At 36.2% G+C, this 23,671-nt stretch overlaps 1 non-coding gene across 1 annotated transcript; it reads left to right on the top strand.

The window, feature by feature from the left end:
• The first annotated feature begins 19,871 nt into the window (after positions 1-19,871).
• Positions 19,872-20,000, top strand: LOC128118189 (small nucleolar RNA SNORA61). Its single transcript, XR_008221045.1, has one exon. It is a non-coding gene; the product is annotated as a small nucleolar RNA SNORA61 (small nucleolar RNA).
• Positions 20,001-23,671: the final 3,671 nt, after the last annotated feature.

Raw genomic sequence — 23,671 nt, 5'->3', positions numbered from 1 at the left:
CAACACTTTGGACTCCTAACCTTCCTGCCTCTACCTCCCTAGTGCTGGGTTTACAGGTGTTACCACCAGCCTGCTTTCATGTGTTTCTGTGGACTGAAGTCAAGGCTTAATGCATGTTGGGTAAGCACTGTATTAACTGAACTACATGCCCAGCGCAATTGCAATTACTTGGGAGTATGTCTGTAGATGACATAGTTTTCCATTAGAATAAAATTTGAGCAAGCTTCTACAAGGGAGCTGGAGTTCAATGATGAATTATCAAGAATCCATTAACTTAGGACACTTGCTAAGGACACAGGATTTAACACTCTGGCAAAGGACTCTGATGGGAAAAACTCACTGCGCAAGTGTGTCTTGAAAGCCTAGAGAAGATGATACACATCTCATCCTGTGGGACATGGAAATAGAATTGCCCTAGCTAATGGTAAAAGAAGTAATAGACAGCCTCAGGGAAGTGGAAATACAGAAATGGATATATTCTGTAAAGCCCACTAGAGAATTATGTTCCATGGTGGAATCTAAAGGAATTAGCACTCTTTAGGGTCCTTGGGAATGTGCTAAGGAGAACCAGTGAGAATTTAAGTGGTAACTTTCTTCTGTGGGCCAGGAATGATGGAAAGAGATATTTTCATTGTCTTTGGCTTGTTAACATGAGAAAATGATGCAGCATTAGAAACCAGAAGCCAGAAATGACATAATCTCCAAAAAATATCATTTTAAAAAGTTATTCTGTATGTTAATGAAGTACATCTAGGCTTGAGATCTCATCTCTATTTTCTATTAAGTCAATGGCTTCTTCATTTTACTTTGATAATAAGCAATTTATTCCTTCTTTCTTACAACAAAATTCTGTATTGTCGAAATGTAGGAGAGAAATTAAGAAATAACTTGGAGCATAATGTATAATACTAAAGTAGACATTCTTTCATCTAAATCTCTAATTTCCATGATATTTTCCTTCCAATCAATTCCTAGAAGCAGAAACGTTGTCTTCCAGCTGATGAATGTTTTTAGAGTTGGCTAATGTTGCTGGATTGCCTTCAGAAAGTCATTAGATTTCTCTCTCAGTTGCAACCCATCAACATTCCTATTCTACATTCCATTGCCAATGCCAGCTTTTATAATTTTGTATGGATTTGCCAGTATAATAGGTGAAATGTTGTCACTATTTTTGTGATGCTAAATTTTCCCATATTTTATCTTTTTTTGTATTTACTAATATCTTCTTTTATATATTTCTTGATTTCATATAAATGACAACTTACAAGAATTGTTACCCATTTTGAATTGCTAATAGAGTATTAGGTAGTAATGAGGTCTTAAACATATCATTTGAGTTCAGATTTTTCCATGGTAGTTTTTACTTTTATATGATTAAACTGAGTTTTGTTTCATCGTGTGTGAAATATTTCTATTTCCCACTAAATTAACACAAAATTTTAGTTATATATTAATATATGCCCTGTATGTGATACTTATCAAGAAATTGTTTTCTGTTTCATTGAGCTTACCCATTATGTGACAATATTATTATTTCAAAATTATTTTGTTATAGAACTATCCTATTTCTTCTTTTACATAATTTTCTTAATGAATTGTATACCTGTCTTCCTCCTGTTAAATGTAAGATTAATTTAACTTCAATAATAAATTTAATTTTTGTACAATTAAAGCATAAAGCATGTATGTCTCTGTAGTATACTAGGTAATTTGGAAAAAACAAACATCTGTGTGCTATGGGGGTTTGAGATTTTTTTGATGGCTTTAATTCTTTAAAAAATTATTATTAGGATAATAAAAACTAATATTTTATTTATTCTTCTTCCCACCTTACCACCTTCTTTATTATAATTGCTATTAGGTGGTGTTACAGTAACATCCACTTCCTTAGCCTAGCACATATAGCATGCATCTTTTGCCAAAATAGAAAATGGACTGATATACTGGAGAATTAAAAAGGAAAAATACTGAGATAATGGATATCTAAGGGAGGAATGGTTGTCCTTTAGGGCCTTGGAGACGATGCTTGATGAAAGTTTGAGTCATTGATTCAATAAAGCAGTTTAATTGATTCTCAGAGTTTGGTGTAATAGATTGTTAGCTTCTAACTCCAGGCGGTGGCTATTATAAGGCTGGCATTTCACACTGATGATGAGGGAAAACTCCCTACAGCAACTGGAAAAAACCATTAGGGCTGATAGAATAGATATAGTGTCAATCAGTGTGAATGTGTTAGTGGAAAGCAATCACAGTTCCCATCAGATGTATCCTTCCTAGTAATGAGCATCAGATCCTAATGGCATTGTACAGTGTTACATATTGTTGAATGTGCGCACATCTCCTAAGTATTAAAAAAAAGTATAAAGGATAGGGACATTCTGCAGGTATACCAATTACTGAGTTTTGACAGAAAGTTTTTTCAAAGCATTTTCCTGAAAGAAATAGAATAAGCCCTATGGAACATCTTATGATTAATCCTGACCATTATTTATATTCAGTCCTGCAGTTTTTAATATACTCAATTTTCTTTTGGGGTACATATGTTAACAATGTTACTCCAATCTCCCCAGTAAATCTTGATGATTAAAATCATACAAGCAGAGATATAATACATGATATTGCATGGTTGAAGATCACACATAATAGTAGATTGTCTACTGATGTAAAATATTGCTGACATAATACTTTTACATACCTTTAATTTTCAATATCATAATGCATGCAAGTATGGCATAACATCATGTTGAGTAATGGAAGACACAGAAAGGCAAACTGTGTTTTCTCTCATATGTGGAATCTAAATTGTACATAATTACTATAATTAGAATTATATTCACTTTTAACTCTATTTTGAAAGAGAAATGAGGAGAAGGCCAGTGGAAGCAGGAAAGGTGACTAGTAAAGGTAATAGGGATGAATAGGAGTCAAGTATATGATGCACACATACAAAAATGTCATAACAAAACATGTCACTTTGAATAATGAATATGTTCTAATAATTTTTAAAAGTTTGAAAAATCAGCCACAAAATTTTTAAAGAATTATTTTGACATTATTTCCAAAGTATGGAAGTAAAATTTCTGTAGTATCCATTACAACAAATGTATATGTTCAATTCAGAGTTGCATTTAAATGGCACATTGTCTATTGCTTCTGTTTTTGTTAAACATTGTTAGGGAAACTCTACTGAAGATGAAGGAAGATGTAATCCTCTTTTGGCAGTGCAGGGTGCTTACAACAGATAGCCTAGAGAGTATATTAGCTGTCCCAGAGAAGTAGACAGGTATTTCTTGGCAAAAGAAACACACAGGTTTTTATTGGTAGGATGTAGCAACACAGACTATAAAGAGAAGAAAAATTCCTAGAGTTGATTTGAAGTTAAAAAAATTTAGCTATGAATTTTATTTAGTTTTTAGTTGTATATGAATATTCATTTAAATGTTTTTGGGTTTTATTTGACCATATAAAATTACAGACAATAATCACTATCCAATACAGTTATTGTGTAAATTATGTTGAACATATAACAAAGTTTTAACTACTCAAGAACCATAAATTATAGATGATATACAATACTTTATTAAAATACTATATTTGAAGGGATAGACATGTCCATGTACAACATCAACTAATACCTGTATTTCTTTTTTTGTGAAAATATTGAAAAGAAAATATTAATGAATTATTTTAAGTGTTCTATTAACTTGCTTCCCTGTTTCCAAGAAAACTGCTAGAATACAATTATCAAAAAGTCAGAAGTAGCTCAAAGTCTATGTCCTCAATTAGTTGTTGGAAAAGTCATATTCTATCACTTGATCTTTTTTCCTCATGTGCAAAGACTAGAATGTGCACAAAGTTCCTCTTACTTCTATCACTAAATAGTCACTAGCTTTCAACTTCTACTATTTTTCTCAGTCCTCTTCATAAGCGCTAATCAGTTTAGTTACAATCCTTGCCAACCTAATGGAAATGAAAATCTTCACAGTGGAGAAAGTAACTTTCCTGAACTTTCATAGGAATTATTGGGTAGTGACTTATTTCCTCGTCCTTCCTAGAAGACAGTCTGGGCCTTCTATTGCAGAGAGTGAGGCATTTTAAAGTGAGTGTTAGATGTTGCTTTCTATAGTATAGATTACCTATTGCATGGCTAAAACCATTCCTCTCACTACATGCCACTCCATTGCTAAACATAAAACATCCTATCCCGGCTGCATCAAGTACTACCTTCTCTCTGAGATTCTCTCTTTTCTGCAGTATATGCTAATCTCTAAAAACATGGGAAAACCCCATCCATTCATTTGCTTAGCAACTAAACCACATTGTTCTGCTAAAGACTGTTGTCATATATAAGAACTAGTGTTGAAGTAGATTATACTCAGTGCTTTCACATGGAATTTCTTGTCCTCCAGGAACACAAATAAAAGACTCCTCTCCTTGTTCTTGCAGATTAGTTCTGTGTTAGATCCTAAACTTTTGGTGAAAACAGGATTAAGCCTTAGGAACATCTCAGACCTTGTTTAAACATAATGTCTGGCAATGGATATGCATAAGACTTCCTAAATTTCCATGCATCCATAGCTACTTATAATAAACACACACACACACACACACACACACACACACACACACACACACACACACAGGGAAAAAAAAACACAGGTTCCCTCTACCCACATGCCTTAGGTGATGCTTTTAGTCTCTCAAGTGTTGCTCTAAATTGTTATCACAGTCTACTTTTTTAAAGTATTTAGCATTGATTCATCGTTTCTGAGACTGGGAAATATAATCTACTCATCTTCTGGTGAGTGTTTCATGCTGTATCATAACATGGCAGAAAAACAGAAAGTATCGCTTGATGAGAGAGGAAGCCCCAAAAGTGGATTAAGCCTTATTTGCTTTTTTATTAACCTCCTGAAACTAGTTGAATCCCGCAAGCTCTTCATTAATCCCTATGTGACATTAGAGCCTGACAAGATTCAAACACCTTCTAATGGTGTCACCACTGGTCAACATCGAGAAGTACATTTAGAAGGGACAAACCACAATTAATTCATGAAAGTATTTGATTAAAGGTTTCACCTGTAAGTTTTGACCCTGATATGCAAGGATTATCAGTTGGGCTTGCACTATTTTCAACAACTCTACTGTGAGTCCTGAATTTGGGAAAGTAGGTTTTTTGTGTTTTCTGTTAGGTTTTCAAGAAACCTTTGTACAGGTGGAACCAGATACACTTAGCTCTGCTCTCACTGGATCCTACTTTTCAACATGGCTTCAGGAAGGATCAAGTTTCTAAGACCAAAGCTTTAGAGTCCATTCAAACCATAGCATTTGTTTATTTACTGGCTGAATTACTTCAAGAAGTACTATCATCTATCCTGGAAGGAGATCTCAGCCTCACCAAATATACTCTTGAAGTTTCATTTTATCACAGTTTATCATATATGAAGTTGATCTAAATGAAATTGCAAATAATGGGGACAGAGCTCCAACTGGACATCTCTCATCAACAAATGAGGCTGCCTTCCAGTACTGGGAATGGGTTATATCTAAACAAGTTCTTGTCTGAAGGATTCCATGGAAACCCCCAAACAACACAGGCTATTTCCAAGATTGTTGGTGGCTCTCTATAAACTGACAATAATGCCCTATTCCCAGAAGACAACATGCACACAACTCATTGAACATGGAGAAGTCAAGCTGGTGCCAACCTAGAGCCTTCATTCTTATGAAAAAATTAACATCCATAGTACTGGAAGGTTCTCTGCACAACACCAAAGGAGAAAGGTAAACACCAACCCAGCTACAGCCCTTTAATCTACAATGATGACCTGCCTGCAAGATACACAGGTGCAATAGTGGCATAAAGCTTGTACAAGTAATCACTGTTATCTTATTTAAGTTAAGGCCCATTCTATTAGATGTAACCCATACCCAACACTACTTAGTTGGTCAAGACCTGAGACTAGATAGACCAGGAACCTAAGATAAAACCAAATACTACAGTTCTACTAAATGAATGTAGCAATTAAATGACTTCTAACCACATTCTGCTATACTCATAGATTTGTGCCTTTCTTGGCCATCATCAGTATATAGGAACAAATACAGGGATCCACAGCCAGACAATACACAGAGAGTGAGAGACCTTGGATCACTAATTCCTAAAAGGGATGTCTCCATCAAATCCCTCCCATTGGGGCTCAGAGAATTGTTGTGGGATGGTCTGTATGTCAAGTGTGTTGCTGATTGGTCAATAAATAAATCACTGATTGGCCAGTGGCCAGGCAGGAAGTATAGGCGGGACAAGGAGGAGAATAAAGCTGGGAAGTGGAAGGCTGAGTCAGAGACACTGCCAGCCGCCACCATGACAAACAGCATGTGAAGATGCCGGTAAGCCACGAGCCATGTGGCAAGGTATAGATTAATGGAAATGGATTAATTTAAGCTGTAAGAACAGTTAGCAAGAAGCCTGCCACGGCCATACAGTTTGTAACCAATATAAGTCTCTGTGTTTACTTGGTCGGGTCTGAGCGGCTGTGGGACTGGCAGGTGAGAGAAATTTGTCCTGACTGTGGGCCAGGCAGGAAAACTCTAGCTACAGAGAATTCTGTGAAAGAAGAGGCAGAAAGAATGTAAGAGGCAGAGGGTGTGGAGGACACCAAAGAATCGAGGCCTTGTAGACACAACAGGGCTGGCATACATATGAACTCATGGAAACTGAGACAGCATGCACAAGTCCTGCATGGGTCTGCAACAAATGGGATTCTAAAGCTGAGAGGAAAAGTGAACACATACTCACATCCTGAACCCAGAAGCTGTCTTCAATTGATAGCTCACTTGCAAATCAAAAATTAGTTTTCTCCAAGGAGCCTCACTAGGGAAACAAACTACTCTTAAGGGTAGGCTACATGTCCAGCAGTAGATGCCTAACACAAAACAAGTTCAATAGCATCTTTGGAGGTTGTCTCGTAATGTTAAGTCGGTGCATATTTTTTTAACTTGCAGGTCTTTGTGTATATATTTTGACTTCTGTTTTTGTGCTTTTATGAGATTCCTGTATGTGTGAATGTGTGTCTCTCTGTATATATGTGTTTCTTATGCTTTTTCTTTGGCTCTTTTTCTTGTTTGTTTTGTCATATTCTGATTTATTTGTTCTTGGTTTTATTTTATTTTATTATTACTTCTTAGATGCCTTTTTGTTTTTTAATGAGAGACAGAAAGGGTGTGAATCTGGAAGGAGAGGTAGAGAGGAACAGGGAGGGAAAACTGTAATCATAATATACTGTATGAAAAAAATATCTTCAATAAAAGAAAAAAGATGGAGAGGGGATCAGAAGAAGCTACTAATGAGTACATAGAAGGAAAAGCGAGAAAAGGTTTTTGAATACCCATACCTGAAACTGTTTAGGTGGCCAAGAAACTGAGACTAGATAGGCCATGGGCTAGCTAGGGGAAAACCAAATACTAATGTCCTGCTAAAGGAATATAGGAATAAAAATGGCTCCTAATGACATTCTGTTATACTCATAGATCAGTGTCTTGATCAGCCATCTTCAGAAGATTTTCCTTCTGTAGCAGATAGGAACAAATACTCACAGCTGGACAATGTGCAGAGAGTGAGAAACCTTGGAAGACTCAGTCCTAAATGGAATGTCTCTATTAAATCCCCAGCCTCAAGGCTCAGGGAACCCTGTGGAAGAAGAGGCAGAAAGAGTGTAAGAGCCAGAGGTGGTAAATGACTCCACGGAAATAATGTCTTCCAGACACAACAGGACTGAGGCACATATGAACTCACAGAATTTTGTTAAGAACAATGGATTAAGAAAGAGCCAGTTGAAGAAGAAATGAAACATTTTAAAGAATGTTGCTGTGGGATTTGAATCCCTATTGCTCACAATTGAACCAGATTGGTTTCACATTTGTTCCTGCAGTCACTAATCACCATTCTCTGCTCTGATTTTTGTCCTTGCACTGCATGGGCTCGACACTGCCCATTCCGGATCCCTACCTGGGACTTCTGATCAGAGTTAATTCATTGAAGATATCAAGATCAAAGCCCAGACAGAGTGAGATTGTGGACAAGGCATTGATTCACCACCCTTTAACCAACTTGGCTATGCTTTCGGTCGTAGCTATCATAATTTGCCAAAGGTTACAATACTTATTAATACTTTCTCCACAGTTACAGGTCCTATTAGTTCTGGTAGCATTCCTTACTACCCTGATTATTTCAATCCTAAACATAGAAGTAGCTTCCCTTCATTGTCAGTCCCCAGTCACTACATAATCGTTGTTAGTTTTTCCTGCCCTGACTCTGTCTGTGTCAGAGCAGTCTGTATGCTAACCCACACTCATGTATACTGCCTGGGCATGCCAGCATTGTCATACTGGGACTCTGACTGATACAGCAGTGTTTAGGAAATGTGGTAATTACTTCCTTTGAAATTTTACAGGATAACACAGACTGGTTTGCCAGGGACTAAAAACATGAATAACCTTCTAGTAAGTGTCTTACAACATAGGTTAATTTTAGCCCCTTACGTAAAGTTCTAAAACTCTAGGAAAGGGAAATGAGAGAATGAATTATGTTGCTGGCAGGGTTTTGAAGTAATACTGGATAAATTTAGAATAGAAATAGATAGAGTCCATACTTACTGCTCTATCTGTGGGCTTCATTATTTGGGATATGTAATTTCATTTCCTAATGGCTCTGACTTGGCTTAATGAACTCAGCTAATGCTTCCCTTTAATTTTAATGGAAACTAATTTTATTTCTTTCTTTGCCTTTCTAAATTATAATATCTCCTTCATGACCAAGAAGAACTATCACAGACACACACAGACTGCCTGGTGCTCAGAATCAGAACTTAATAATAGATTTTAGCTATAGCTAATGGGTAGATGAAACTTGTGTCACTGTTTTGACTCCAAATGCACAATTCAGAAGCCAAACACAACTTCTGCCCTTTGTTTGAGGACATTTTCAACTGATCCTGGCAATTGGTCATTAGCACAGTATGACCAATGAGAAAGCAGTTGTGTCCCTTTATGCTTGCTTCATTATGAATCAAAACCTCTTTCTTTTCCATCCAAAAAGGCCCTATGGAAAGAAAAGCTGGGCATTAAAGAAATGCCTTCTAATTCAAATTTATTTTCAAGCAAATTGATCATAGGGAGCTCTAATTTTCTGTATACAATTTGTGGTGGATTTGTTAATGCATTTGATTTTTCTCAGCCATTCTTAAAGCACCTGCAGATTTTAGCAAGGGAAATAATTTGACTCATAAGTATTTGCATCTTTCAGCTATTTTCTGGTTTCAGTTCTTTGTACCACTACTCCATGAGGGAGGGCTGTCGAGGAGAAACCTTTATGGCTTATCCTAGGTGAAGTCAGCAGGGCAGCTTGCTTGGAGGCCACTGTTGTTTACATCCTTCCCAGCAGAAAGATGTTTTTCTTGGTCTGCATACTCACAAAATACTGACCACAATACTAAGGAATTTTAGCTTATACCTTAAAATTCAAGACTTTGCTGATGAATCTATGTGCAATTTCATGAATAGGGACCATTATCAGGCATTTGCAGTGAAAATCCCAGCCTTCCAAGTGAGCACACTAAACCTCTACAAGCTTATCCTCAAGCAAGCTCATCTTGTTGCATAAAATCTTCAGAGCAAAGATGCACAGAGCAGACCAAGGAGGCCTTAGAATACAGTTCATTTTTCATCCTGCCTCTTGTCATACCCATTAAATGTTAAGACTTAATGAACTGTTTATTTTAGTTGCCTTTTTTGTGCGTCCCAGATTGCTACAGAGGAACCTTTCAAAGCCCAGATGGCAGTAGTAGTTTGTCATTAGCTATAGTCTGGAGAAGAGAAGTACTGTGCTTAGTCATCTTTCACTTTTCAGCCTTTATAAACCTGCCTCTGGGTCTCAAGCCCTTATCCTCTACAAGGATGAAATAACGGACAAAATGAATCAAAATTGAGAACTATCTACTGAGTACCTACTATGTATCATATGCTTATGTATAAGATATATACTATATCTCATATATATCACTTAGTAAATCTGCACTAAATGTTCATAAACTGGTGCTATTAGTAGCTCCACTTGAGAAGTTAGAATACTCAAATCAAGGTGATTAAATTTACAAAATACATTTAATGAAAGATCTGGGATTGAAACTGGTTTATTTGGCCTTCAAATCTGTTTCCTTCTTATACCAAGATAACTTCTACTTTGTAAAATACCCGTCTCTCTGAGTTCCCTATGTATTTTGCTCTGGGTTCTTATGGAAGAACAATATGTCTGATAGAATTATATAAAACTATGATAGATGATTTGCTATTTCAGCTCATTCATTCCTCTGTTGGCCAGACTATATCCACATCTGAAATAACAAGTAGGCATCTTGAATCTTAAGCCACTTCTAAGATCCTCCTGTGCTGCTTATGAGGGAGTGTTAATCTTCTATATTAGAATATGGATAATTGTTCTAGAGCTTTCAGATATGCTGTTAAGTTGCTAGTATGAGATCTAGTGCTATGAACTTTCCTCTTGCCATGGCTTTCATTGTGTTCCATAAGTTTGAGTATGGTGTGTATTAATTTAGAATGAATTCTTCAAGGTCTTTAATTTCATTATTTCTACCTTGACCCAGTAGTCATTCAGTAGAGAGTTGTTCAGTTTCCATGAGTTTGTAGGCTTTCTGTTATTGTGGTTGTTTTAATCCATGATGATCTGATAAGATGCAGGGGGTTATTCCAATTTTCTCATATCTGTTAAGACTTGCATTGTGACTAAGTATGTGGTCAATTTTAGAGAAGGTTCTATGAGGTGCTGAGAAGGTATGTACTTTTGCGTTTGTGTGAAATGTTTTATATATGTCTGTTAGGTCCATTTGCTTTGTAATATCTTTTAGCTCCAGTATTCCCTTGTTGATTTTTTTGTCTAGATGACCTGCCTGTTGGTGAGAGCGGTGTGTTGAAATCTCCCACTATCAATGTATGTGGTTCAATGTGTGGTTTCAGCTGTAGTAGTATTTCTTTTACAAACTTGAGCGCGCTTGTGTTTGAGGCACAGATGTGCCTAGTCTTGTTAGGCTGTATTTGGTATATATTCCTAGGAGGCCTGCTCTTCTCTGAAGGGAAACTGTGGAGGTGTGGATGTGTCATGGAGAGGGGAGGTGGGTTGGAGAGGGACAGAAGGAATAGAGGGAGGGGAAACTGAGGTCTGGATGTATTGAAAACAAAAAGTAAAAAAGAATATGAATAATTGCATTCTAATGCTTCTTTTCTCACATTTAAATTTACACCTCAGATAGACCTGCTGTTGGCGTTGTTCTGTGGTATTTTGGTGCCTTACTCAATAACTAAGAGCTAGATTGAAAAGACAGCAGGAAACTATAGCCACAAGGCCAAAGACACTCAATCTACCAAATCTCAAGAACCAGTTAGGCTTGGGATCTTATCCTGGAATCTGTTGATCTTATGCCATTTTTAAACCATACTGTAGCTTGAGCTCTTTTTCATATTTCAGGTGCTATTTGAGATAATTCCTAAAAGAATGTTCCCATGGCTTCTCAAAATGTGCTAGAGTCTTGTTGGCTACATGACTTAGAAGAGATAGCTTTTGCATGTTCTGGCTTAGGTAAAGTTGGGCAGTCAAGAGAATCCCCTGCAAGCAGCAATAGGAGAAGACAGAGCTGATAAGGGAGTGCTCCATTGGCTTCTCCTGAGAGCCCTAAGCTATATGCTACCTTTCAGTTATTTTAAACTTGTATGTATTCGTTAAGCAAGTCTTCTCTGGCTTATTGACATCATTGGCCTATTAAATAGAATCCCATTGTCAAATGTAAGAATTTGGAAATTTGTTTCATGTGCAACCCCAAAATTTCCTTTGTAACTCACTGGAAGATGACTTCATCCCCATGGATTACATCAGGAAATCCCAAGGTCAAAATTCCTGTATCCAAAATGCTATCAAGAAATACCATAGTTTGATTGCCCAGTAGCTACTTAGAATGGAAACAAGCAACATATCAGCATACTAGTTGCATGTCAGCTACAATGACAGTCTAGTTAACCCTTTCCTTTCTGTTATTAGGAAGAAATTTAAATTTTCATATCTCCCAGGACCTACAAAGTGCTGTATTAAAGACTCTTTAACAGCGTCTGCATAATGGTTCATAAATGTTGGGACTTCTGGCTACTTCTCTAAGTGCCTTTATTCCTTATCATTCTTTCATTTCCAGATGCTATTATCTGGCTATTTATCATATGCAAAGTTCTTGGTGCCATATTAATTTTCATAATGTCCTCAATGAGGACATTGTGGGTAAGCAGCTAGAGATCGGTTGATCCAAGTGTCAGTGTGGAAGGTTTATGTATTATTAAGTTTGCTTCCTTGGAGTGAAGTAGTGCGGCTTTCAAACTTTAGTTTGCATACAATAGTGCTTCGTTGTTTTTATTAATATTCCCCATATCTTTCAGAGAGTGGACCCCATGAATTACTGCAAGGGAAAAGGGGATACTTGATCTTTCTTATCCTTCATTTTCCCCTTTCTCTGTTCTTCAATACCCATTTTCCCTTGTTTCCAGTGTCTGGAAACAGACAATGACTAGACAAAATATCTAAGTTTCCCCAGAGTTTTCTAGTCTCCCTCCATCCTTAAAGATGTTTTGCTGCCATTGAATGAATAGAAGAAGAAGAAGCTGTAAGGAAAGACAGCATAAAAATGATGCAGGAACAGTAAGCGGCTTCAAATGTGCTGTTTCTTTTCCAGATTCACAAACAGTGGTTATGGTTAGTGAAACCATACCAACTTCATGGCTGATTTTGGAAAACGTAGTTTTTGCCTGTCTCAGGATCTGGCACTTTGTCACTGTGAAACCTGTCAAAGCTTTGTTCTTTGTATCATTCATTAACTACTCTGTCAACTGCAAGGTCTTAAACAGTCACATAGATAAAAAGATTCTCTTGCACTGAATCATGGAAATTGAGACAAAAATGAAAACAAAATTTCATTAGTAAAATTTACAAATACATATATGCAATTGTTTTACTTGTACATTTGAAGGGGAAGTACCAGCAGATGAATTTAAGGAAAGATTAACTCTAGCTATTTTAATAAGAATATAATATTCTTCTTAATAATGTATTTACAAACCCTAGTATAATAAATACTGAGCCTGGTGTTTACCTCAGATCCGTGACATTCAAATGCTTTAATAAATATAATCAATAAAATGTGGACACAGAAAAAGAAATTTTATAATAGGAAGGAGATAAAGGGATCTGCATGCCAAAATTCCAAACTAAGCAAGTAAGTGACTTAGCACTATTATATTGCTGTTTTCAACTATCTATTTTTATAAAAGAGACATTTTATTGTACTTTTCATGGAAAATCATTTGATGAGGTTTTCTGTTTGTTCTTTGCAGTCTTCTCATCTCTCATTAATGTAGTCTCACTGTTTAGACAGCTTAACTTTTCTGAATTGCAAATGCTGTTCAACCATTAGATAGCTTATGTATCACCCAACAATCATCTGCATCTTCTCTTTAGACGAGGTTTGTTTTCAGAGCATTTAAAACATGCCCCTCTGCAAACTCCCTTCAAATTCCATATAGAGTTAAGCAAAAAAGGTTAAGTAGCAACTCAGCAGGAGGCCAGAATGAGAACTTAGATACACTAATTTCTAGACAAGCAGCTTGTACAATGGCCAATAGTTCCTACCAGAGAGATCTCTTAAAGGAATGCATTAGCTAGCCCTGGAAAGGACCATTTTAACATCCACTAGAGTGCTGCACATTTCAATGGGTATCATTATAACTTCAATTATGCCTTTTAGACAGCATTTTTGAACAGCTATCAAAATTGCTAATATAAGTATCAGACACCAATTCTGGTAATATGTATGTTCATAGAATACTGGTGAAAAACTTAACAAGTATTAAAGCTGATGGTTTTAATGCTTTTGGTTGAGGATGACAGAGGCCATAGTGGTGGTCTACTATTGTTTTGCTAAATGACCATGTTGTCTGACTGCTATCTAAATATTTGTGTTTATATAGAGAGATATGTGTTGCTCTCAGTCTTGCTTAGAGAAACATTTTTGCAGTGGGTAGTGGTTAATGCAGAGACTCATAACTGGTCAACATGCTGAGCATAAGTGACTGTGAATTATCAGCTCTAAATGGGGCGTCTATATCAACACCCTCTTCCCAGAGCTCAGGGAATGTCACAGAAGAGATGGCAGAAAGAATCTAAAGGCCGGAGTATGAGGAGAAATTCTGTGAAACTGTCTTCTGGACATGACATGATCCCATAGCAGCTGTCACTACCTGCATAAGACCCACCAGTCAAATTTCCAGCTTAGATGAAGTGGGGGCTCATTAGTCTCCACCCCTAGTTGAGGCAATTGGCAGTTGGTGGCTACTGATGAAGGGCGAATCAGTTTACCAGAAGAAGTCAGCCACTGGTACGTTGCTCATTCTCCAGTGGTTGTTCCCTCACTTGTGTGCTTATGTGCACACATGGGCAACTGTAATTGAACTCAGTGGGTTTCAAAGAAATAAAAGAACACAAATTGGAAGGGGACATGCTGGGGAGGCTTTGAGGGAGTTGGTGGGGAGTAGGGCATAGGTATGCTAAAAAGACATTGTATTCATGTAAAAATATTATAAAGAGGAAGAGATATATAGATATCCATCAAGTAGCTTCAATAATATAATAAAACAACCTTTACTGTAGAAAACATTTCTTTCAACATATGCTTACTAAAATGCTTATATATATATTTAAAATATAGAATTTCATCAAATGGTAACATTAGTAATAGCTGACCCATCAGATTCCAGGTGAATTTCATTTTACTTCTGTATTTTTCCAAATGCTCTACAATGATGATGGATTAGACTATTGACTAACAAAATATTTCTAACTGGTTTGAGGTTTGAGATTCTCATATTTCATACACATAATCAAACCAATGTCCACATTAGCAAGTGTTACTCCTATAGAGTAACTATTCTTAGATTTTATGTCAAACAAATTAGGTAAATATGTTCACTAATACTTCAAATTGAAAGTGATGCAATTTAATCTTCAGTATTCTAGCATATCTATATTATGGTATTAGGCCATCTCTTGTCACTTATGGTCCAAAGAAGTTAGGATAAACATAAATATTGGCTGTCTTTAGGAACTATCTGGCTAGATGTATGTCCTTACAAGAAGCTACTTAATCATTTTATTTTCCATACATCTATTAAATTGGCACTATTGTCCAAATAGAAAACATTTTGCTATGCTTCAGTCTTATCTGGTTTTAATGAATCCCTAGAGGTTTCCAGCTGTAGTTTTCTGCCAAATGTGATTCAGTCTAACACTGGAAGAGAAGCACTGAACTCAATGCACCTTGTCTACAAACAGATTTCCACTTGAAGTAGCAGCTTATACCTTTCATTACAAGACTACTGAAACGAATTCAATGTAGTTTTTTGCTCTTGGTTCAAAATGTGCATATATTTGTCTTTAGATAAATGCTATGAAAACATCCCATACTTATATTTAATAAATGAATCTATTGAACGGATTCAAGTTTATTTGCTATGACAAAATGGCTGTGTAATAGTTGTATAAATAATAGGAGAATCAGGCGGCCAATATTTTATGATATGGTGATAAATGTAATTACCATAAACTTTGGCAGATTGATAGATGATAAAGGGAATTCTATGAAAAATGGTGAAACTGCCTTTCTGTAGAGCATTGTACAATATCTTTCCTTATATTCTATATATAAATAAATTAGAACCAGATAATGTGCTGAGATACATATATATATACATATATATGTATATAAGTATCAGCAGATACTTCATGATGTCTTGAATCACTCATCATGCAAAGAGGAATATATATATATATATATATATATATATATATATATATATCTTAGAGAGAAAAGACAACAAGTACTATGAATAGTCTCACCCAATACTCTTTTAATCCTTCTCTACTATACCTTCCTGTACTAAGAATCTTGCAGTCATATATCCCATTTCCCAAGCTACCTTACCTCTATGCTTCTGCATATTGTCTACAGGTCACCAAGTCAGATGTCCTTCACCTACTAAATTTTAGAGGTAAGTGACTGTGAATAAGATTCAGAATCTTGAGGGGAAGCTATCACAAAAATTGTATTCTTTGCTGTTGAAAACCACTGACAGAGAGGGGTGGGAAGTTGTGTTAGTGGAAGTTTTAATATACAAAGCCCTATGACTTGGTAGAGAATTCCACATTAGTGACTTAGAATGTCCAACCTAGGGTCCCTCAAACTCTCAGGCATGTTGTGAGTTATCTGGCAACATTTGGTAAATCTTATGTTTAACTAGAATAGATTCTATAATAGCAATATATAATTACTAACCCTGACTTATTCAAAATGGTATAGGCATCAGACAAATGGCTGAGTGGTACATGGAGGAGCATGTAAAATATGCTATTTATATGAATTTCATTATGAAATGGTAACTGTCTTTGAGGAAAAAGCACTTTCCTCCAACATATATTTTCTGCATGTTCTGTGCCTACTCCATCTCCTTTCTTCATAGTTTCAAAGAGAGGAGGTTAACACCAGCAGATACTTCATAATGTCTTGAATCACTCATCATGCAAAGAGGAAAAGAAATCAAAGCATTTAAGAAATGAAATGTCACAACATATTTGAAATCATCTGACTCAAATTAATATAAAACTACATAAATACATACTCAGATGCTCCTCAAATTAGAGTGGGGTTACATCTCGATGCAGGCGCTATGAACTGAAAATTTCCTCTTACCTAACCTACTGATCATCCTCACTTAGCAACACAGTATATTATAGGTCTCCATCTTGCTAGAATTCACTGTGTGTTTGGACTTTCCAGTTTACATAAATGCAAGTTCAAAGTCCTTATGACACATTCTTGACTGCTTTCATCCATTTTGCTCAGGACTTCTTGTTTTCCTATTTAAGCATTAGAGTAGGTTTTGCTAAGAGGGGGGAAGAGAAGCAGGGTGGAGGGAAGGAGAAATGCAAGGGAGATGGAAGAAAATGGGGTGGGGAGGAAGAGATAGAGAGAGAGGGCGAAAGATTGAGGCTGTATATTTAGAGGGAAGCTTTGTTGAATGGAATTTGATGAAACATTGGGTATAAGTTAATCTGCAGAAATGGTTTCAGATGTGCTGTATCTTATATACAAATGGTTAAAAAAACCAATTTCATCATTTGGACCTAGTCATAGTAAATACTTACACTAATTGACAAATCCATTACTGCTACTTAACTTCCCAGAATGCTATAGTCTTTGCACCCCTGAGAAAAGCCTAAGGCTATCTAGGAAAAAGTCTTAGGTCATTAGTGATTGAACATTTATCATGCTTTCATAGCATACTAGACTGGCTAGGATTCACAGGAGGCATGCTGTGCTTATATACAACTTTATTTGAAAGGAAAATAGAGTCATTATTAAAGAAGCCAAGGAAAAATTACATATGGTAATTCAGAATTCAGTGATTTTGTGTGGAGTTGTAGAAGGTATTGGAAGGATAAAAGAGGGAGAGACCTTTATGAGCATAAAAGCTGATCCTCAGATTTTCATCTTGGAGCTTCCTAGTCTTTCAACCCTCTGTCTATAATGAGCAGGGTAGCTTTATTGGTCTCTTAGCATTCAGAAACATTAAATATATGGTCCTCCAAATCTAGAGGCCTTTCACTTGTCTAAGACTTCCATATGTGGCAATTAATCTGAATCTTCAGAGAACTGACCAACTTTCTTCCTCTATATTCTGTCCCCCACTTGACCTTTCTTGCACATTTCCTTCCTCTCACTGTCTACTTGACAGTTAAAAATATCCATTTCCTTTGGGTTACAGCTGAAACTAGTTGTTTCCAGAGCAGAGAACCTGAACTCTCAGCCAGATTTCACGGCCTTAGTTCACTCAATTCTCACTAATGGGTCTACCTGCTTTGACCTTTAAACTGGTATTTTCTCAAAAACAAACAAACCAATCAGCCAGAAATAATAATTTTAAAATTAAAGCAGACCATGACATGACACTCTCCAGCAGAAGGATGTCCAAGATTTTCCATCTCACTTTGAAAATAATTAAAATCTTCTGAAAGCAGTTCTCTCTGACTCTCCTGCCCTACTATTCTGCTGCTCGTCCTTCATTATCCATGCTGTGCCCACATTTACCTCTTTCCCCATCTTTTCAGTCATTCCACCATAGAGCAACTGTTCTTCCTTCATGATAGACTCTTCTCTAAAATTGATGGGACTGTTTCATTCCACTTATCTGCATCTTACCTTCAACATCTCTCCAGAAAGCCTTTAACAAGTCATAAACCAAAGTAGCCTCATCTCATACACGTCAGATGTTGCAGTGATTATTTTTCCTGTGTCTGGCTTATTTAAGTTACCACAATTTCCTGTAGGTTGATCCAGGATTTTCATTTTGTGATAGAATGATATGTCATTGTACATAAACAACACATTCTATTTGTTAGGCTTCTGAAAGACATATAATGTTTCCATACTGTAACTATTGTGAATAATGGAATAACAAGAGGAGGATCTGACTAGAGTTTTGGTCAATTGGTACAAAGTTCAAATTATGTATAATGGAGAAGTTCTAGAACAAGAATACAACAATGTGACTATATTTAACTCTGAATTATGTGTTTGAAATAAATTAGAAAGTAGACATTAAGTTTCCTCATCACTACCAACAACAAAAGAGATGGGAACATATTAGTAACTATGAGAGGTGAGGTGAGGGATATCTTAGTTAGATCACATGTTTGTTTTAGAAAGCATACACATATCAGAACACCAAGGATTGGGTCTGTAGCTCAGTTGTAGGATACTTACCTAGCTTGTAAAAACATTGGACTTTATCATCAGCATTAAATACACACACACACACACACACACACACACACACACACACACACACACACACATCCTCAACTCTTATATGTTAACTATAAACAACTTTCAGTTGTCAATTATACCATAATACAGGTGAAAATAGGTATCTCAAACCTAGTTACCATCTTTTACACAATGTATTTTATTTTCTTTCTCTAAAATCTCTAATTGGAATTTCTCTTTCTACATATTATGTTTTTCCCCTTCTAGAATTAAAGATAACTTTTAGGAGAGAAGAAAATCTAAACACTGCTCTATCCCCAAAGCCTTGGGGAATATCTGGCACATGATATGTACTCAGTAAATTGTTAGTAAGTGAATAAATAATCTAGGACAAATGGTAAAGTGTATAGGCTGTAAGAAGAAGAGTATCAGGATCTGAATTTTGACCCACCAACTACCAGTCTTGAGCAAGGTGCTCCATCATAATCATCCTATGGCTAAGATTCATTACTTTCAAAATGGTAATAAATAAGATACATTTTGTGTTGAAGGTGTGATCAATTGAATTCATATACGTACAGTCTTATAATTGTGCCTAACACACAGTATGTGCTAAATAGGTGTTCAATCGTTGCTGCTGCAGAAACTCCTACTACTGCAAACACTACTGCTCCTGTAACCATCCAAGTGATAAGGTCCTGATACAGATCAAAGTAAAAGAAAAGAAAAAATTAACTTCCCAGTGCATAAGTATAATTTATAAAATACATCATGTTGTACATGTGTTAGACACTTTTATTTGGATCCACCATTAACTCAATGTGATGAGCCTTATATTTGTTTATCTTTTTTCCCCAGCTATTGCTTATCTAGGTCCAGTGTGGTGGTGCATGAGTTTAATTTCAGGACATGGGCAGCCAAAGCTGTTTATAAACTACATTGACTACCTTCTGGTTCCCTTTCCCATCAGATATTTATGCTGGTCTTGATGGTCGTAAAGGAGGAAGAGCACACTGAAACTGGCCTCATAGCGATGTAGTCTTGTATAGAGCATGGGGTCAGATTCATACATGCCTAGGCTCTTGGTAAAAATTGAATAATCTGAGAATTACAGATGCCTCTGGGCAGTTGTAGTATTGTTGACTTAAATACTTGGATTTCTTTATTATTTTTTAGAGTCATGTAACTAGTGAAGGGGCCATCATTTATGATTTGATCTACAGTTGGTTGGAAAAAATCAAAAGCAAGAGGATCGCCCTGGAAGCAAGCAGCCTTTACTTTATGACTTAGCCAGGTTCTGCCAGCAGTGACGGCACATAATTCAAGGCTAGTCTGGTCTACAGAGTTAATTTTAGAACAGACATCAAAGGCTACACAGAGAAATCCTGCCTGGAAAAAAATACAAAAAAAGTGAAATGCTTTGTGATTTAACATGTAATTGGGTCAATAAAGACTTTGGAAAGTGCAAAAAACAAAAACAAAAACAAAAACCAAACAAACAAACAAAAACTACATTGACTGTGTAATGATCCCCTACCTCAGATATAAACAGTCCAAACAGAGAGACTGTCAATCCAATCATATAAAAGGTAGTAAGGCAGAAATGATTCTGGGAAGAAGCATTTACTTTGGGGTTCTATACCATCAGTGATATCTGTGTAATCTAAAGATACTTATTGATGTTGATGCACTATTTTCATTTCAAACTATAAATCCATATCAGTGAAGTCATGAATATATGAAAAATTTTTGACAGATAATTGCTTGTATAATAAAATAAATGTACTTTTGTTTAAGACATCTTAATAGCATTTTTAAGTATGATTTGTGATTTAAAAAACATTTAATTTCATGGTTCTCTTGTTTATAGACATAGGTTAGCATGACGAGAGAAACAGCTTTATTACTATTACATAGAAAAGAATTGTACTGTGACTTATAAAACCTATTGTATCTTTTCACATGGAGAAATTCTATTTTGACTACAGATGATTTAACTGTTTAAAAATGACTAAAAACAGTAGTCTTCCCTTTAGTGTTCTTTCACAAAGGATGATTTATGAATATATTATAAGGGGAAAACTGGTGTAAAAGAGCTGTAATTTTGGAATCATATGTTTGCTACCATTATTCATAGCTAAGAGCATTTGTTGCATTTGATGGAAACACAATACATTGCTTTGACTGCTTCTACCTAATCACATTTGTGAGTCACTAGCAATACAAAATGGGGTTGACTCTTCTGTGCTATTATTTTCTTTTTAAAATGTATGTAATCATTTACAATATGACCATATCTGAAAGGGAAGGCATAGCCTTTTAGATTTAGTTATTAGTGATTTTTTTAATATTTTGAATTTAGGATTCATAGACTGTCATGGTCTAAAGCAACTGGCAATAGATCCATATATAAACGTGAAGTTTGAAAGAAATGGTAGATGACTATGCTCCTTCCATTTTCTGGCTGTTTTAAATAGTGCAATGCTAATGTGGACATCCCACTATCTTTGTGATATGTTCCTTACCCAGAGTAGTATACCTGGGCAGGTGATTGGTAGTTTTATCTCTATCTCTTTGTAAGGCCCCTCAACACCTATTTCTATAATGGGTGTAACTAGTTGACACTCTTACCATCAATGAATAAAGATGCCTCTTTTCCCACATCCTCTCCAGCATTAGCTGTTATGTTTTGATGACAGTCATTCTGAACTGATATGAGATAGAAGGTCAGAGCAGTTTCGAATTTCCCTATTTAGTTGCCACTTGGTACTCCCTCCTTCCAGAACTGTCTATTCAGGACATTGTACCAATTACTGGTGGATTTTTTTAGGCTTTTATTTTTGCAGTTCTTTATATTTTCTATATATGAATCTCTTGTCTAAAGTGTAGTTGGTAGAGATTTCTTTTCCTTTCTACAGGCTGTCTTTATCCTGGTGATACTTTGCCTTGCTACAGAGGAACATGAAAATTTCATATAACTTCATCTGTCAATTTGTGGGATTAATTATTTTCCTGTTCAATACCTTTTGATAAAATATTTTTCAAAGTGAATGACCTACACAACAAAAACTTTAAAACACCAAAGGAAGAAATGAAAGGAGACACTAAAAGATGGAGAGATTTCGTACGTACCTGGGTTACTAGGATTAATACTGTGAAAAATGGCCATTTTATTAAAAGCAATCTACATATTAAGTGCAACCCCAATCAAAATACCAGGATCTTTCTTCTTAGATACAGAAAAATAGTCTCACAAATTATATGGAGGCCCAAAAGTCCAAGGGTAGCCAAAGCAACCCTGATCACAAAGAAAGCTGTATCAACCATACCTTCTTTCAAGTTATACTATAGAGCCATTTTGACAAAAGTAGCATGGCACTGTCACAAAAACAGGTATGTATATGGACTTATATCTGGATCAATTCCATTGATCAACATGTCCATTTTCATGATATTACAGTGCTGTTTTTATTATTATAATTCATAATACAACTTGAAATTTGGGATAGTGAGGCTTCCAGGAGTTCTTTTCTTTAAAGGATTGTGTTGGAATTTTGATGGGAATTTTATTGAATATGTAGATTGCTTTTGGTATGATGGTCATTTTCACAGTATTAACCCTAACATTCCATGAGCAAGGGAGTTCTTTCCGTATTCTGGTGTCCCCCTCAATTTCTTTTTTCAATGTCTTAATGTTTTTATTATAGAACAAAAACTTCAAAACACTGAAGGAAGAAATTAAAGACTACAACAAAAGATGGAGACACTTCCCATGTGCATGGGTTGTTAGGATTAATATTGTGAAAATGGTCATTTTACCAAATGATCTTTCACTATCTTGGTCAGAGGTATTCTGAGATACATTTTTGAGGGTACTAAGTATGCTTGTCATTTGGATATAGGAAGGCATAAAGACCCTCCGAACCTGCTCATACATATTGCTAAAGATACCACATGCCTTGGTTACAGTATATGGAGGAATCAAGTTGGTACTGACCAAGAAGCTTCCTCCTGCAGGCTACCTCTCAGGTGCTATGCAGGCTGCTGGGGAGAGAAAGTTATCAGTCTTACCCAGCTGTGAACCACACAAGTTGCCAAGCCACAGTAATAAATAGCATGACAACATATGCTCACAGATACAATAGTGACACAAATTTTTTGGCTCACAGTAATGAGAAAATTTTAAGTATATTTTTATGGGATCAGTTCACTGCTTCTACCACTATTTGCTTCACATATATATAAATTCATATGGTTGCATAGTTAAAAAATAAATTAGAAAAATAAAAATAAATGATCAAGAATGCACAGAATTATCTGTGTGCTTTTTCTTTTTTAATTAGATTCTTCAAAATTCATTGAGAAAGAAAACTAAGGAGCATATGCTCATTATGGGGAATTCAAGGTTTTTTTTTTTTTAATTTTGCAATACAATTCAGTTCTACATATCAGCCACGGATTCCCTTGTTCTCCCCCTCCCAGCCCCCTCATCTTCCCCCCAGCCCACCCCCCCATTCCCACCTCCTCCAGGGCAAAGCCTCCCCCAAAGACTGAGGTCAACCTGGTAGACTCAGTCCAGGCAGGTCCAGTCCCCTCCTCCCAGGTCGAGCCAAGTGACCCTGCATAGGCCCCAGGTTTCAAAAAGCCAACTCATGCAATAAGCACAGGACCTGGTCCCACTGCCTGGATGCCTCCTAAACAGATCAAGCCAATCAACTGTCTCACCCATTCAGAGGGCCTGATCC

Source organism: Peromyscus californicus, unplaced genomic scaffold (genome assembly GCF_007827085.1).
Source record: "Peromyscus californicus insignis strain IS unplaced genomic scaffold, ASM782708v3 Scaffold_10__1_contigs__length_136768540, whole genome shotgun sequence".
Classification (NCBI taxonomy): Eukaryota; Metazoa; Chordata; class Mammalia; order Rodentia; family Cricetidae; genus Peromyscus; species Peromyscus californicus.
This window is presented reverse-complemented; position numbering and strand designations above follow the sequence as displayed.